The sequence below is a fragment of the Lissotriton helveticus genome, chromosome 10, assembly GCF_964261635.1.
Source record: "Lissotriton helveticus chromosome 10, aLisHel1.1, whole genome shotgun sequence".
NCBI classification, from domain to species: domain Eukaryota; kingdom Metazoa; phylum Chordata; class Amphibia; order Caudata; family Salamandridae; genus Lissotriton; species Lissotriton helveticus.
This window is the reverse complement of record NC_136071.1, coordinates 33,565,358-33,583,422: the sequence shown is the minus strand read 5'-3', so window position 1 is coordinate 33,583,422 and position 18,065 is coordinate 33,565,358. Positions and strand designations below refer to the sequence as shown.

At 49.1% G+C, this 18,065-nt stretch overlaps 1 protein-coding gene across 2 annotated transcripts in view; it reads right to left on the bottom strand.

Annotated features, from left to right (window-relative positions):
• Positions 1-6,065, bottom strand: part of UBA1 (ubiquitin like modifier activating enzyme 1) — a 194,197-nt gene extending 188,132 nt beyond the window's left edge. The window contains exon 1 of one of the 2 annotated variants that reach the window (XM_078664659.1): positions 5,341-6,065. The gene's annotated coding sequence lies outside the window, so the exon portion shown is untranslated. Of the gene's footprint in view, positions 1-1,817; positions 2,060-5,340 lie in introns of those variants that run through there. The other variant, XM_078664660.1, reaches the window with a different exon arrangement.
• Between the last annotated feature and the right edge of the window lie 12,000 nt (positions 6,066-18,065).

The following is an 18,065-nucleotide window of genomic DNA, read 5'->3' as shown; positions in this document are numbered from 1 at the left end:
AGCCCACAGCTTGTGTGCCGTCTTGAAGGCTCAACTTAAAAGACCACCTTTAACCCCACAATCACTACTAACCATCACAACTGGATTGGAGTCAAACTGTACTATTTGCTAAATTCCAACATTATTCTTTATTGTTGGCTTCATCACCGCCATGGCCTCCACTGATTCAGTGTCCATTCGATTAGAAAAAATGGTTTCATAAACTGTTCTCTACCTGGTAGCGATGTTTCAGTATCCTTGTCTATAGACAATATACAAAAGCCTAATGTTACAAATGGACACCTGAGACGAGGAAGGCATGCACTGAAGAGGAAGGCTGTGCTGACAAAGCTTTAAAGAAATGCGGCTGTAAAGGAGATGCCACAATCTTCCACAGTACTGGTGCACAATTGCATCAATTGCAGCAAATCCAAGATTCCATGCATGAGGAATATACACACATCGCATGAAAAAAGCATGTCCGGCATTGCCACAGCGCAACAGTTATAGAGCCACGCTTCAAAGCCCAATCTCCAGCGCAGGACGCCAATGAAGAAGAGCTGGCGATGAACCCCAACGCCTGTTACAGAATCTGGGAACCCCTGGACCTTTTTGTGAACAAGGACAAACGCTGGTACCATACAATGGCCAAAAAAATCTTGAAAAACAAAAATATATAGACGAAATAGATCTAATGCTACAACGATGTGGGTACTGTTTACATGGTTCTAGTGCACAACCCCTAGGGCACAGTGCCGGATACCCAGCAAAGTCGTTCAGAAACTCGACGTACTTTTGGGTTTCTGTTGAATGCGGTGCTCGTGCAAGGTAATCCTATCAGCATAGAAGGAAGTACACATCAACTGGCCTAGACGTACAAGTAAACCTAAGATTTACCATCATTGACCCTTCAAAGCCTAAATCGGCATACAAAGCCATAATACATGCGGGAAGTATAAAATTCAAACGAGTCTGATCATAAAACAGCAACAGACAGATAGAGGAAGAATCGGCTGCTCTGACTTTTGCACTATGTTGCCAATCTTTCAGGATTCACTACTATCTTGGTGATAATTACTGTGTTGCTTTACCACATAAAATGCAGCTGAAAAGCACCCCAATTTATAAAGCCGCTATGTTCTCGAAGTTGTTGGGCATAGGAGCACCCACGGCATCTTCCTACATAGCGCCCTTTTATTAGATCCCAAGGGAAGGTTTCATTGCAGTTAGTACGCGAAGCCCAGAAGAGCTGTACCTAGCTTGCACTGTTGGGATTTAATCTCTATGACCTTTCCCTTCAGACAAGGCAAAGGAGCGCGCTCCACTACTGAATGACAAAGGTGGCCTATGGCAGAGCCACTGGAGAGCCCAATTATACAACGGGGTTGGACAAATCACACTGTCAGAAAAGGCAAATAATGCAGCATAAAGCTGTTATATCTGCAGTCATTTCTATACATGATATTGTCTTAAAGTTTCAATTTAATATTACGAATTGAACATCTGAATACAGCAATCAGCAAAGGAAAGACAACTCACCCTTTGCAAAGGGTCTCATTGAGCAAAGTCCCGCGTGTGAACCTTATTTACGTAACTTTCGATCTATTTTGAGCCAGAAGCCAATTCAATTGTGCGAAGTCTGCGGCAGATTGTTGGTTTTGGGGCAAGTGCACTCAACCCGTAATTACGCAGATATTACCAGAGTGACACATATTTCAGTGGTCCAGACCATACGCTGCCAAAATGACAGCGATCTTTAGTCAAGAGACTATCTTTAATGCGTTTACATGCAAAGATCCGCTGTGGGATTATGTATTGTTCTTAAGACTTGTACTCACGTGGAAAGGACCATGTCAGTGAGTGGGCTCCCCGCCAAGTAATCGCCCAAAATGGTGCAATTTTAAGTATTTCTATAAATATGCATAACACCCCACAGGACTGCAGACGCGGGCTTCCGAGAGCACTGGTCTCAAAGTGCGGCCTGCTGGTCATCTTCCGGGACCCCTGGTAGTAAGGAGAGAAAGCTGCTCCATTTCCGTAATTGGCAACTTCTGTTAACCGAGAAACATCGTTATGTGATTCTGGGCTTGGTTTCTAAAGTAAGTTCCGCTTGTTTTCTTCGAACAGCGCTGTCTGCTCATAGAACAAGCAGAATTAACTATAGAAACAAAGCCTAGAATCAGACAGACAAAAAAACGATGCTACAAATGTTTTTCTTTTGCTTTCGTGGTTGTTTTGTTTCTAAGCTATTTATTTCACCTTCTACTTTTAAGAAGGCAGCCTTGCTCACTGGTACAAGTGGTAAAAACAATTGTGGGAAATATTTTACCGAGTATAAAGGGGCAGGTAGTTAAAAAGAAAACACATTTCTGTAACCATCTGATGTCTTTATAATCTGCAGGTACCGGAATATAAAATGTAATGCAAACACTTTAAATGACAAATAAATGCAAATGAAACCAATCTATGATTTTGGTAGTAAAGCGCAGTTAGTTAATGAGATCTCTATAGAATTCACATGAGTATATAATTAGAGAGTGGGTCACTGAGTTACATCCTAGTTCTTCCACTGATGAAAAGTATACATATACACACACACACACACATATATATATATATATATATATATATATATATATATATATATATATATATATATATATATATATATATATAATGCTACGATGTCCCTTCCTGTAACAGCCCTGTCAATATACATGAAATTTGTTTATATGTATTACACACACTATAACCTAGAAACTACACAATTTAAAAAAAATTAAAGGCTACACACAGCATAAGATTTGCTGCTGCAAAACATTCAAAACTTTTTTTTTTTTTAAATGAAACATTTCATAGTTATATTTTGAAAAGGTGTTTTTTTCTGTCCCAATAATCTCCAACCATACCCCGTCTACTTGGGAATGCCACAGCATCGATGCGGCCTTCGGGCACACCTCAGGGCCTAAATGCTGGCCACCAAGAAAATGTTTATGAGTCCCTATGCCCTAAGGGGTTTCTTTAGTCTGTTTGCGTGGTCCCGTGAAGATGGCCTTAATAAAGGGACATTTCCCCCACTGAGAGGTATTTTTCACGGAGCTATATAAAGGGCCTCTCAACTTGTCCAAGTTATTGAGATGGTCCTCTATGGAGTTCATGCAGCAGAATAAGACAAATACTAAGGGGCGACAATCAGGCAGGGTTAAAGTGAGTGGAAAAAGGAGTATGAAAATTTACTTTTTATGGTCACTTTAGGATTGTTTTTTCAGGGTGGGTCGTTCAATGGTGATGAGTTTCAGTTTCTTCAGAGAGTGAGGAGATCGGTCAATGGCGATGGTGATTTCCGGGATACGGTCGAGCTCAGTGGGACCGGGCTCTTCTTCACCGGGCATGTACTTAATGGCACGAGTTTCTTCCATGGGTAAAAGCAGCATTATTTAGGAGTGTCTCGTAGATGGTGTAGTTTCAAGAAGGAAGAGAGGCCTCTATGAAAGAATGCCCTTTCAATCGGTAAACTTTGTGTGTGAGGGGGAAGGGAAGTTATGTATGCAATGGATAGCCTTTCTGTTTCTCCAAGGTAAGGAGATTCCCATGCGGGAGTTTTTTTCTGTAAGGGACTCTTTCAGTTGGGGTCCTTTAAGCACGATGGACACTTCCCCACCATCAGTGGGATAGCTCTACATAGTACTGATCTCTTTCAGAGGTGAACCAGTCTGGTGACCTAAAACTGGGAAATTCTTCGAGTAAAGGGTTTCTTACCGTGGTGGAAGGTACTGTATGCAGGGAATCACTTACTAGTATTATCTGTGGGCAGGGGAGGTGTAGGTCTCTGATTCAAGGGCTGTTTCAGTTGGGATCTCCTATTTATGCAAAGGGACTTTTCAGAGAAGAATTAGTCTCAAGGTTTGAATGTTCTTTAGAACAAGGGGCCTCGTAAGCACCAAGCATCATGTAGATGACAACACCTTAAGTGGTGTGCAACGTGGGAACAAGCCAATGTGGACAGTGTGGGTTGCTCGTTACTGCCAGGGTTGCCAAGTGGGGAGGTCTTCTTTATGTGGGGAGGTCTTCTTTATGTAGGGAGGTTTCAAGTCGTACAAAAGAAGTGAGAAAAAAGTCTCAAGGATATGCGTTCTAAATGCAAGGGGTCCATTGTAGGAAGCATCTCTTCAGGAAGGGACAGTCTCTTACAGAGGTGACCTCGTCTGGTCTCTGTCAGCCAGGAAAAGAGGGGCGGTCTTCACGCGGAATGCCTAATGCAAAGGGACACTTTAGCAGTCTCTGCCTTTGTGAAAGCAGTCTCAGCAAAGGGAGTTGTTTGTAAATAAAAATTGTATTAAATGGAGAGGGGTTCGTTAAGAAAAAATGTTTCTTTCAGTGGGCTGGAGTTCTTTAGTTCGGGGATTTCATTTCGAGGGGGGCCCTCAATATAGCAGGCATTTAAGAAAATGATCTTTTAGTGGTCTCTGAGTACTGGGAAGGTCGTCTCCATGTAAATTCTTTACACAACAGTTTGGAGGTTCTTTATCCAAGGGGTCTCTTTCTGGGGACTTGTTTATGCAAGGGAAGCTTTCAGGAGTTAGTGTGCAAGCTGCCTTCACGAGGGCCAGTATAATGTATTGAAAAAGCACAAGGGAACCCAATTTGCAGCTGGTCAGGGAACTTGGGTGTGTAACTATTTCTAAAGACAATGGTCCCTAAACGTTTGGTGTAGTATGTATCAATACAGACTCTATATCCACGAGAAGCAGGTCATATGCTGCATGTCTCTCAGGAGGTGTCTATGAATGAATCAGGAGGGAAGTGACACTCCCAGTGGTGAAAGCTCCACTGAAAGTCCTGCATGCATAAGTAAGGGGGCTCTGCAGAAGTAAGGAGGCTCTGCATAAGTAAGGGGGCTCTGCATAAGTAAGGGGGCTCTGCATAAGTAAGGGGGCTCTGCATAAGTAAGGGGGCTCTGCATAAGTAAGGGGGCTCTGCATAAGTAAAGGGGCTCTGCATAAGTAAAGGGGCTCTGCATAAGTAAGGGGGCGCTTGGTGCAAGTGTTATCTTTAAGTTGGTAGTTATTACGCAATTGGGCTTGTAGGGGTCTGATGCATCAGAGAGGGCAGGTCCCTATGCAAATGAATGTCATCAGAGGGCATCTGGGTGAGGATTTCTTCCTGTAACGGGTCTCTTATAGAAAGTGGGGGAGGCGATCTAGATAAGGGTTGTGTTTTTTGGCAATGGCTCTCTTAGGGCGGTCCTGATCCCCTGGCGGTGGGATCCCTTTCACCGGGTTTGTGGGGCCTGCTCAGGGGGGGGGGGTGCTACTAGGCCCAGTGCTGCCCACCCTCCTCCTCCCCTTTGCCCACGCTTACCCCCGCCGGTGCCGAGGCCCGCTCCCGGGCTCTCCCCGCTGCTCCTCAAGATGCTGACGCCGCTCTCGTCGGTTGGATCCCCGCTCTGTGCAGGCTTCTCTGTTCTTCCGGTCCGGGCCGGGGGCGTGCTGATTGGTTACACCGGGAAGCGAATGGTGCGAGACCGGAGTAAAGGTGCTCCCTGATTGGCCAAACCGGGTGGGACAAAAGACAGCACGAGACACCGGCGAAAACCGGCACACTGATTGGTCAGACCGGGAAAAGCAGGATAGGATTAAGACAGCGGCGCGTGCGGAGCGAGACCAGGTGCCTACTGATTGGCCAGGCAGGCGGGGGAGCGGGGCGCGCGCGGCGTAGTCGTTATTGGTGGAGGCGCGCGCGGGACTCTCTCAGAGAGGGCGCGAGACGGTTAAACAAGAGGCGACGCTAGGACAGAAAGGCTCTGCGCATGCTCACATCGAAGCAGAGCCCGACGCTGTAGCATATGCTTCACAGCAGCAAACGCGAGGACCCGCCTCCCCGCCTGGAATAAACCATCTGAGATAAAAGAGAGGTAAAGGGTTTCCCAACGTTCCCTAGGCACGCAGATATTTGGACGCGGTCAGTTATATTGTTCCTTTTACTGATCTCTTCAAGTTCCCGCAGCACTCAAGGGGCGTCGGGTGTTTATCTCTGAGCTGTACAACCCCACAGCCGGTGCCTGGTAGTACAGACTTAGCGTGCCCTGTGCCGCGTGGGTTCCTGGGAACTGTGGTTCACAAAGGATGGCGTCTGCCAAAGCACGTGCAGCCGAGAGGCACTCTGCTGCCTCCCGGGGCAGGCAGAGGAAGCGCAGGGCAGGATGCAGCCTCTGGGGGAGCCGAAGGAAACCCAGCAGCCCTGCACAAGGAAATATATGCAAACGTGGGGAGAGGCTGGAGGCAGCCAGGGCAGCTGGAGCATCCTTTATTACGCTTCAGTTTACAGACATTTTTAAATGCTATTTTCCAGGTTTTTGGTACTGTACGGTCGCAGAGCTGGCTACTGAAGCAGAGTAATTTTGATCCCACTCTGAGAAACTGTAGGAGTGCATCATAATTAGGGCTCCCGGTTTTATGTTTTTTTTTTTTTACATTTCCGTCTGTATTTATCCATAATTATTTTTTACTCAACTTATTGGTATTTATCCATATTTATTTTGCGTTTTGCAAATATACAAATTCATAAAATGGTATATTTCCACATTAATTTAACTTATAAACATGCATTGATACTTTGCTGCTTGTCGTTTTTTAGGTCTCGCCTGTCAATGCGCATGCGCATTGAGCAGAGCGAGACTATGGGGGCTTAAACAAAGCTTACCTACACTGGCGATTCACTGGCGATTTGATGAAGTGCATGTGCACTTTTAACTCAATGCGCAAGCGCAATTACTTAAAATGCGCGTGCACAGCATCAAATCGTCAGCTTAGTGCCGCCAGCAGCTCTTCCCGCTCCGCCCCCTGCTGCATCAAAGGCTTGGCGCTGTGCCTCAGCCCAGCCATTCTCCTCCCCTAATTACCCCCTGCGGCATCAAAGGCTTTTTCACGGCCGGCCGGCCGTGTCTCCTTTTCCTTTTTTTTTTTTTTTTTTTTCATTAATTGAATGTCTTCCAGCAAGCTCTCCTCATCCGTAGCTTTAGGTGTGATGACAGCATTTCCTTATAAGATTACTGCTCTCTTGGGAATATATGAGGGCAGGAAGCCTTCTGAATTCGGCTGATCATTATCAGAGAGTGTTTTGGTGAAAATACGGGACTTTTCTTATGCGTGCTGCTACAAAAAGAGCTCAGCTCTCCTTAGCTACGGGAAAGCTGTTTGGCTTACTTCTGCCCGCTCAGCCAGCAATTGTGCCATGTGGTGTGTTTTTAGCTTTACTAGCTCATTGGTGTGTACTGGCTTGCCACTTTGCTGGAATAAAGTACCGGCCATAACGCTGAATACGACCTTTCTTTTAATTAGTTCACCAGTTTGCTGCCAAGTGAATTTTGAGAGTAATAGTGGCAATCATGTTTGAAACTGCAGTACGGGAGCGGAATAAGCTTGAAAGCCGCAATCACCCCACATCCACACATCCACCACCACATCACCAACACCTCCACACCACCACCACCGCATCCACCACCACCACATCCACCACCACATCCACCCTCACCCTCAACCCCTCACCCTCAACCCCTCACTCACCCACCTCTCACTCACCCTCACTCACCCTCACCCTCACTCACCTCACTCACCCTCCTCACCCTCAACCCCTCACCCTCACCCTCACTCAACCTCACCCTCACTCACCCTCAAACCCTCAACCCCTCACCCCCCTCACCCCTCACCCTCACCACCCTCACCCTCACCCACCCCTCAACCCCTCACCCTCACTCACCCTCACTCACCCCAACACCCTCACCCTCACCTCCCCACCCACCCTCACCCTCACTCACCCTCAACCCTCACCCTCACTCACCCTCAACCCCTCACCCCCTCACCCTCAACCCCTCATCACCCTCACTCTCACTCACCCTCACTCACCCTCACCCTCACTCACCCTCACTCACCCTCACTCACCTCACCCTCACTCACCCTCAACCCCTCACTCACCCTCAACCCTCACCCTCACTCACCCTCACCCTCACTCACCCTCAACCCCTCACCCTCACTCACCCTCAACCCCTCACCCTCACCCTCACCACCCTCAACCCCTCACCCTCACTCACCCCTCCCTCACCCTCACTCACCCTCACTCACCCTCACTCACCCTCACTCACCCTCACCCTCACTCACCCTCACTCACCCTCACTCACCCTCACCCTCACTCACCCTCCTCACCCTCACTCACCCTCACCCACCCTCACCCTCACTCACCCTCCACTCACCCTCAACCCCTCACCCTCACTCACCCTCACTCACCCTCACCCTCACTCACCCTCACTCACCCTCACTCACCCTCACCCTCACTCACCCTCACTCACCCTCACTCACCCTCACTCACCCTCACTCACCTCACCCACAACCCATCTCCTCACTCACCCTCAATCCCTCACCCCTCACCCTCACCCACCCTCACCCACCCTCACCCTCACTCACCCTCAACCCCTCACCCTCACTCACCCTCAACCCTCACCCTAACCCTCACTCACCCTCAACCCCTCACCCTCAACCCCTCACTCACCCTCACCCTCACCACCCTCACCCTCACCCCCACCCCTCACCCTCACTCACCCTCACTCACCCTCAACCCCTCACCCTCACCCTCACTCACCCTCAACCCTCCCTCACCCCTCACTCACCCTCACTCCTCACCACCCCTCACTCACCCTCAACCCCTCACCCTCACTCACCCTCAACCCCTCACTCACCCTCACTTTCACTCACCCTCACTCACCTCACCACACTCAACCCCTCACCTCACTCACCCTCCTCACCCTCACCTCCTCACCCTCAACCCTCACCCTCACTCACCCTCACCCACCCTCAACCCCTCACCCTCACTCACCCTCAACCCTCACCCTCACTCACCCTCACTCACCCTCACCCTCACCCTCACTCACCCTCACCCTCACTCACCCTCACCCTCACTCACCCTCACTCAACCTCACCCACCCTCAACCCCTCACCCTCACTCACCCTCAACCCCTCACCCTCACTCACCCTCACCCACCCTCCCACCCTCACCCTCAACCCCTCACCCTCACTCACCCTCAACCCCTCACCCTCACCCTCACTCACCCTCAACCCCTCACCATCAACCCCCACTCACCCTCACCCTCACTCACCCTCACTCACCCCTCAACCCCTCACCCTCACTCACCCTCAACCCCCCCCCTCACACACACCCTCAACCCCTCACCCTCAACCCCTCACTCACCCCTCACTCCACTCACCCTCACTCACCCCTCAACCCCTCACCCTCACCCTCACTCACCCTCAACCCCTCACTCACCCTCACCTCTCACACACCCTCACTCACCCTCACTCACCCTCAACCCCTCTCCCTCACTCACCTCACCCTCACCCACCCTCAACCCCTCACCCTCACTCACCCTCACCCACCCTCAACCCCTCACCCTCACTCACCCTCAACCCCTCACCCACCCCACTCACCCCTCCAACACCCTCACCCCCTCACTCTCACTCACCCTCACTCACCCTCAACCCCTCACCCTCATCTCACCCTCCCTCACCCTCACTCACCCTCAACCCCTCACCCTCAACCCCTCACCCCCACTCACCCCTCAACCCCTCCCCCTCACTCACCCTCACCCTCCATCACCCTCAACCCCTCACCCTCACTCACCCTCACCCCCTCGCACCTCACCCTCACCCTCACACCCCTCACCCACCCTCAACCCCTCACCTCAACCCCTCACCTCACTCACCCTCAACCCCTCTCCCTCACCCACCCTCAACCACCACCCTCACTCACCCTCACTCACCCTCACTCACCCTCACTCACCCTCACTCACCCTCACTCACCCTCACTCACCCTCTCACCCCACGCACCCTCAACCCCTCACCCTCACTCACCCTCACTCACCCTCACCCCCCCACACACTCACCCTCACTCACCCTCACTCACCCTCAAACCCTCACCCTCACCCTCACTCACCCTCAACCCTCATCCCCTCACTCACCCTCACCCCACTCACCCTCACTCACCCTCACTCACCCTCAACCCCTCACCCTCACTCACCCACCTCAACCCCTCACCCTCACTCACCCACCCTCAACCCCTCACCCTCACTCACCCTCACCCACCCTCAACCCCTCACCCTCACCCACCCTCACCCTCACTCACCCTCAACCCCTCAACCCCTCACTCACCCTCAACCCCTCACCCTCACTCACCCTCAACCCCTCACCCTCACTCACCCTCACCCTCTCACCCTCTCACCCTCACTCACCCTCAACCCCTCAACCCCTCACCCTCACTCACCCTCACTCACCCTCACCCTCACTCACCCTCAACCCCTCACCCTCACTTACCCTCACCCTCACTCTCACTCAGCCTCAACCCCGCACCCTCACTCACCCTCAACCCCTCACCCTCACTCACCCTCAACCCCTCACCCTCACTCACCCTCACCCTCACTCACCCTCAACCCCTCACCCTCACCCTCACTCACCCTCACCCTCACTCACCCTCACCCTCACTCACCCTCAACCCCTCACCCCCTCACCCTCAACCCCTCACCCTCTCACCCTCAACCCCTCACCCTCAACCCCTCACCCTCAACCCCTCACCCTCACTCACCCTCAACCCCTCACCCTCACTCACCCTCAACCCCTCACCCTCACTCACCCTCAACCCCTCACCCTCACCCTCACTCACCCTCACAACACATATTGTGTTACAATAGGTGTCACATTTGCGAAAGATAAAACTATTGGCATTGTAAATAACAAAGCTATTTCGCTATTTTCAAAACAAGCACATAAATAAAAAATGTGTCCTTTACAATACCAATAGCTCAAACTTTCCTAATGCGAGACCTATTGCATTGCTGTGCTTCTCTCCCCTGCTGCACTCTCCTGCTCTCTAGAGATGTGGCCTAACGACCAGAGCTGCCATCTAAGTCATGTAAATACAAAACATGTTGCATTCCAAATGCTATAGGTGTCACATTCGCGAAAGTTATAACTATTGGCATTGTAAATGACAAAGCCATCAATTTAGCAATTTTAAAAACCAACAAATAAATAAAATATGTCATTTACAAGACCAATAACTCCAACTTTTCTAATACGAGACCTATTGCATTTGCAATGCTTGTTTTTTTAGCAAATTAAGCAGCCAAATATAGCAAAACACTACCTTCTGGTAAATTTGAGCATTATAATACAAATATATATTACCATAAACCTGCATTTACGGAAATCTCAACCTATTTTTAACTTTCCATGCTGCCTATCTGCTCAGCTGTTGCCTAGAAATCACGAAAAACAGCATGGAGAATCACCCACAAAATTTAAGAAGTGGTAAAAAAGAGGAGGGCAGATGTAGGTAATTTAATTTTTATATTTACAGAATCGGAAGGAATCGGTAAATACCGAATTTTGCAAGGGTGCAGGGGGTGTCACTTTGACACCCTCTGGCACCCCAATTACAGGCATGTGTGCCATGTGGCACACATACATGACCTAAGGGCATGTCTGTGTGTCACATGCACAGATGTGCATGCACACCTGGATTCGGTATTTTACCACCCAATTGGATTGGGTGGTAAAATACCGAATCCTAAAGGCCTGTGGCACTGTTTGCAGTGCCACCTACATGTGAGATTTACCGAATCGGTAAATTTACCGATTCGGTAAATTTACCACTTCTGTGAAAAAGGTCCCCTACATCTCAATGACCCATTTACCGGTCGGTAACGGCCGAATTCGGCCGTTACCGACCGGTAATGGCCACCTAAATCGGGCCACAACCACAACAATGACCTAGATCTGGGGCAATTAATTTCTCATCAAACTTGGGTATCTCATGTCACAATAATTTATAACAACCACCCACTTCTTTATGTACAGGGTTGGGGATATACCAGTCAATAGCCCATCTTAAAAAGCCTGTCTCCTTATACAAAACAGTAGAACAACCCACACCAACATGTGATGTAAAAAATGTGAACAAACACGATAGCACCTCACGGGCGCACCACCAACGGGACCCCTGGTTGTGACTTGTTGAGTGGAGGGCGACCTAGGTCTTTATTTCCCTCTCAGCTCCAGTGTTGGTTTGCACCTAAATCGGGCCCCAAATGTATTGGATGTATGTCGTTACAATGCATGCTTTTACCACGCATACCTTTACCATGCAATGCTTTTACCACGCATTGCTTTTACCACGAACATCTTTACCACACATGCCTTTACCATGCATGCCTTTACAATGACAATTTAAGTGTATATCAGATAAGTGAAATTGTAATTGCATTTATATAGCGCTTACTACCCCTGACGAGGCGTTGAAGTTCTTTTTCTGCGAGTAGCATGCTACTCCAGAACCCAAAGAGGATTAGTGCTCAATTAGTATGGGGAGATATTAAGTTAATTTGAGAGGTGGACATGTGAGTTTGTTATTTGGATTGAAAAAGGATAGAAGAGGGAAGGGTTTGCATTTATATAGTGGCTGCTATCCCTGATGAGGTGTCAAAGCGCTTTTCGGTGGGTAGTCCACTACCCCAGAACCCAAACAGGATATATGTGTGTATATCTATAGTGGTAAATGTGTTTGTAGGATTTAGGGGTGGCAGTGTTATTTTTAAGATTTAGGGGTGGTTGAGTTTAGGGGTTAAGGGTTGATGAGAGAATATATATGAGAGTATATATATCCACCCCTAAACCCTAAAAATAAACTTACCACCCATTACCCTTACCCACCCCTAAACCCTTAAAATGCCCTTACCATAAAACATTAAAAAAAAAATATATATATATATATTTCACTCCTTCCTGCTTCTCCAGGTACGGCATGCAGGACACAAAGACCGCCACACAGCTTATCCAGTACACCAGGTCAGTTTATTATCCCCTTGATTCTCCCTCTGGCATGACGCGTTTCGGGTAAGGACTACCCTTGATCACATAACGGTACATTTTTTACAGAGACCTTTAAGTACTCATTTTTTTCATCCTCTTTGCGAAGCACACCACGTGATTGATAAAAAGTGAAGATATACTTAAACATACAAATCGAGTGGCTCTTTCCTTTTTGTCTAATCAGCACATATGGATAAATAAGATTTATATTCAAAGATGCATTAGATGTTAGCATATATATATATATATATATAGTGAAAAAGACTGTCTGGTCGAAAAGCGTCGCCAATAAACATACATTGTTAACACGGACCCTGGAGTGCGAGGCGTCTGTTGTCCTTGGGAACATCCAACTGGAAAAACCTTTGCGAATATATAATCTCGAGGCATCGGAACCGCAGGACCGCCTCACTGATCAGGCCAGGCAAGCGGCCATTGTCATTGACAATTCATGACTTGGCAAAGGAGCGGGTTTATTATATCCTTTTCCTCGGCCCGGTTTGAACTGTTAATTGAGGCAGAGCATTGGGGACCCAATGGGGTCCTGAACTGTTATTATTGAAGCCACTTTGTTTTCAACAATTTATACAGCACTGTATATATCCTGTTCACATTTGGCACCATTTATTCACACTTTTTTTACCATTGCACTTGCGCCGTTGGAACAAAGTGTATGTTCATGAACTTTGACAGCCGTGTAATCTCAGTTCGACACCATAAAATGTAAAAAGAATATATGAATCTTTCCTGAAATACAGACAGTGATTGATTAAAATTTGGTGTGCCGTTGATTCATGTTCTTTCTCCTTTTTTGATTATTACTGAAAAGTTTTGTATTGGTTATTATTGAGTATACCAAGAATCCATTCTGTTACCCGACAGAACCAACTTTTTCCACATTCTTGTACACCCAGGTTCTGAGGGGCAATGTGTCGCCCCATTATACTAGATGAAGAGATAAATCAGGCCTATAATTTCAGATGAACAGAGACCGTCGTCTTAAAGACTTTTACAAGACAGTTTCAACGCCACGACCGCCCCGACAACCACTGAGACCTCCGCCCCCACGACCACCATCCGCACCAACCGCCTGCTCTACTGGACCAACATCAACGACGATGACACCATCAAGTTCATGAACACCATCCACTCTAGATCTCCGTCAAATCCATGCCCACACCACATCTTCAACAAAGCCAGCACATCCATCGCACCCTAACTCCGGAAAGTCATCAACACTTCCTTCGAGACAGCAACCTTCCCGGAGAGCTGGAAGTACGCCGAGATCAGTGCCTTACTCAAGAAACCCAAGGCAGACCCCAAGGACCTCAAGAACCTCCAGCCCATCTCCCTGCTCCCGTTCCCGGCAAAGGTCATAGAGAAGACCGTCAACGAACAACTGACCTGCTACCTCGAGGAGAACAACATCCTGGACCCTTCCCAGTCCGGGTTCCGCAGCAACCACAGCACCGAGACTGCCCTCATCACCGCCACCGATGACACCATGTCCCTGCTGGACAACAGAGAAACGGCGGCTCTTATCCACCTGGACCTGTCAGCCACCTTCGACACGGTCTGTCACCACACACTACGAACACGCCTCCACAACGCTGGGATCCAAGAGAAGGCCCTGGACTGGGCCACCTCCTTCCTCTCCGGCAGAACACAGAGCGTCCGCCTTCCCCCCTTCCGCTCCGAAGCCACCGAGATCATCTGCGGCGTACCCCAGGGCTCATCCCTCAGCCCAACCCTGTTTAACATCTACATGGCACCGCTCGCCTACGTCTCCCGTCGGCACGACCTCAACATCCTCTCCTATGCCGATGACACCTAGTTGATACTCTCCCTCACCAAGGACCCCCACACCGCCAAAACCAACCTTCACGAAGGAATGAAGGCAGTTGCTGCATGGATGAGGAACAGCCGACTGAAGCTGAACTCAGACAAGACGGAGGTCCTCATCCTCGGATCCAACCCTTCGGCCTGGGATGACTCCTGGTGGCCGACCGCACTGAGAACCGCTCCAACACCCACCGACCACGCACGCAACCTAGGGGTCATCCTCGACTCCACCCTCTCCATGACTAAACAGGTCAACGCCGTCTCCTCCTCCTGCTTCAACACCCTCCGCATGCTCCGTAGGATCTACAAGTAGATCCCCACTGAAATGAGAAGAACATTCACCCAGGCCCTAGTCAGCAGCAGGTTGGACTATGGAAACGCCCTCTACGCAGGAGCCTCGGCCAAACTTCTGAGACGGATCCAACGCATCCTGAACGCCTCTGCACGCCTGATCCTCGACATCCCTCGCCGCAGCCACATCACACCCCACCTGAGAGACCTGCACTGGCTCCCGGTCAACAAGAGGATATCCTTCAAGCTCCTCACGCACGCACACAAGGCACTCCACAACACCGGACCAACGTATCTCTACAGACGACTCAGCTTCTACACCCCCACCTGCCAGCTCTGCTTCGCCGACCTCGCTCTCGCTACAGTCCCCCGCTTCCGAAGAGCGACCTCAGGCGGCAGATCGTTCTCCCACCTCGCCGCCAAGACCTGGAACACCCTCCCCATCCACCTACGGCAGACCTAAGACCTGCTGACCTTCAGAAAACTCCTCAAGACCTGGCTTTTCGAGCAGTAGCAGCATTCCCTACCCCAGCGCCTTGAGACCCTCACGGGTGAGTAGTGCGCTTTACAAATGATATGATTGATTGATTGATTGATTACAATAAAATGCACCTGGCTCATGGAGAATTAGTTGGAGACATCATCTAAGTCCAGGGTGGGCTTTCTCATCAGTGGAGTTTTTGTCCTGACAGAAGTGCTGACTAGGTATGATGGCATCTCCATGGAGGAATTTCATAATGTTTGATGGTATAATGGTATCTTCAGAGGTGATGCCTTTGAGGGAGATGTGAATGTCGTCGAGTGAGACCAGGTTGAAGGTTGTCCACTTGGGAGCGTAACTAGAGGCACAGCAAGCAAGGTGGCTGTTTGTTTTGTGTTGTCAATGCGTGTGCCAATTTCGGTTGATTATTTTCTCAGTGAAGAAGTGATTGATCGCATCACACTTGTCTTCTGTTGAGGGATTGGTGAGCCTGGTAGGGGGCTGGCACGATGCGTGCGGATTTGCCTCTGTCGGTCACTTTGTGGATGGTAGCCTTGTTTCAGGTGACTTTGTTCCACTGACAATCAATCTGAATGCAACATACTAGTGCATTGAATGGGGTACAGTTAAGGGGAGCCTTTGTCTAGCCCTTTTTCTCTCTGTGTATGGAGCTTTTATTCACTCAGTGCTCTTGAAAGTGCCATGGTGCTAACATTTTTGATTTAGGAGGATCATTAATTCAGTGATGCATTGAAGTGCACATGGTTTTTCTGGGGGGTGTTGTATTTTTGGATGAGTATGCAGACTTCTAGTGAAGGCTTTATGTGATTAGGAGAGCTTGATGACTTCTTCTTGGAGAGAGTCTGTGGAGAGTATTTTAGAAGAAATATGTTTTTTTTTCTCATGTTGGTGCAGCAAGAAGATCGGAGGGGGGGGCGAGGAGGTCAGTCCAGATGTGTCAGGTACAAGCGTTAGATTGAACGTAAGCTTGATGTCCAAAGTGTCGAGGAGTTCTTTGGAGGGATTCTTTAACTTACCTGGTGGTAGAGGCTTAGGGGAGATTGAAGGCTCCAAGGAATGCGGGGTAGGTATGTTTTAGGTCGGCAGCAACCATGAGGTCTGAGATTTCTCTGGTGAAGTCCTTGCCACTGGATCAGTAGTTAGGGATGAAGGTGGCAGGCTAGAATACAGTGACGGGAAGTAGGAGGTTAGGAGTGATAATGGCTTGAGTGTTGCAGGTTCACTAAGTGTGAAAGGTCCTGTGAACTTATGAAACGCAGGAAGTTTACTACCCGTCTTACGCATGAGATCCACCCACTGCAGCCTGTGGGACGGGGACGTTGAATGTTTGGAGGTTGTGGACACGAACCTCGTTTCTGTAATGAAAACAATGAAGAGTGCATGTGGTTTGATGTTTGGTGATGTCTCTGATGTCAGGGGCCTGGAGACCTGCCAGATGTGTATTGAGCATGAGGAGGAAAGTGTGTTTATGTGGACTAGGAGGTATATACACTTGGGAATAGGATGTGAATAAGAGTCTACAAGTTTGCCAAGCGAGTGCCGTGTGAGTGCTCTTGGTCTGAGTGTGGGACGTAGGGCCTAATTTAGATCTCAGCGGACGGGTTACTCAGTCAAAACGGTGACCGATATCCCACCCACAGAAATATAAATCCGAAAGGAGATAATGGGATTTCTATTTCGGCGGATGGGATATCTGTCACCGTTGTGATGGAATACCCCGTCCATCGGGATCTAAAATTAGGCCCTAAGTGTGGTGCATGGTTTGTGAGGCGCATTGTAAGTGTTATTTACTTGGAGGTCGGGGTTCTAACGAGAGACTATTCCAATTCCTAAAAAACATAATCAGAAAGTGCATTTGACCTGGAGTGCCATTCCCCACGCACATTCGATAAGAGAAACTTTGGCAGTGGAGGTTTTAGAAGGCGGGAAAGGAAAGATTGAGCCGATTGGAGGCTGGCTGCAAAGGCGGGAAAAGAAGGCTTGAGCCAATTGGAAGCTGGCTACAATGGCGGGAAAGGAAGGGTTGAGCCGATTGGAGGCTAGCTGCAATGGCTTCAGGGGTGTTTTTGCCCTCCAGCAGTCATTGACTGGTTCATATTTGCATGTGTGAGGAGACAGGAAAGGGAGGGGGAGGCCGATTGACAGGTGGAGAGCAAGAGTAGTGCCAGCCTGGCCATGGCTTCTTCCGGGGGTGCAGCGCACCTTAGCAATTGCTGACTGTCAGGGAAACGAGGAGGTGCGCTGGTGAAGGCTAGCGACTGACACGCCAACGTTTGGGGCCTCGAGGCCGCGTCGGTCTCCTGCTATCTCTCTAAAGATTGTTCCTCTCAGCACTTACAAATGTGTGATCCAGTGCTCCCAGAATACGGCAGCGAAGTCCTTCTCTTTCAAATGTACTTCAGGCAAGGACCTTAGAAAATGACACACTTTGTGGACAGATGGTGATCCGTGGTCTCTCCTAAGAGTCAAGCCATGTTTTATGGAGTGTACAGATAGGTGGGGCTGGGATCTTACAGCTGTGCGCTGCGCGTGCCTGATCG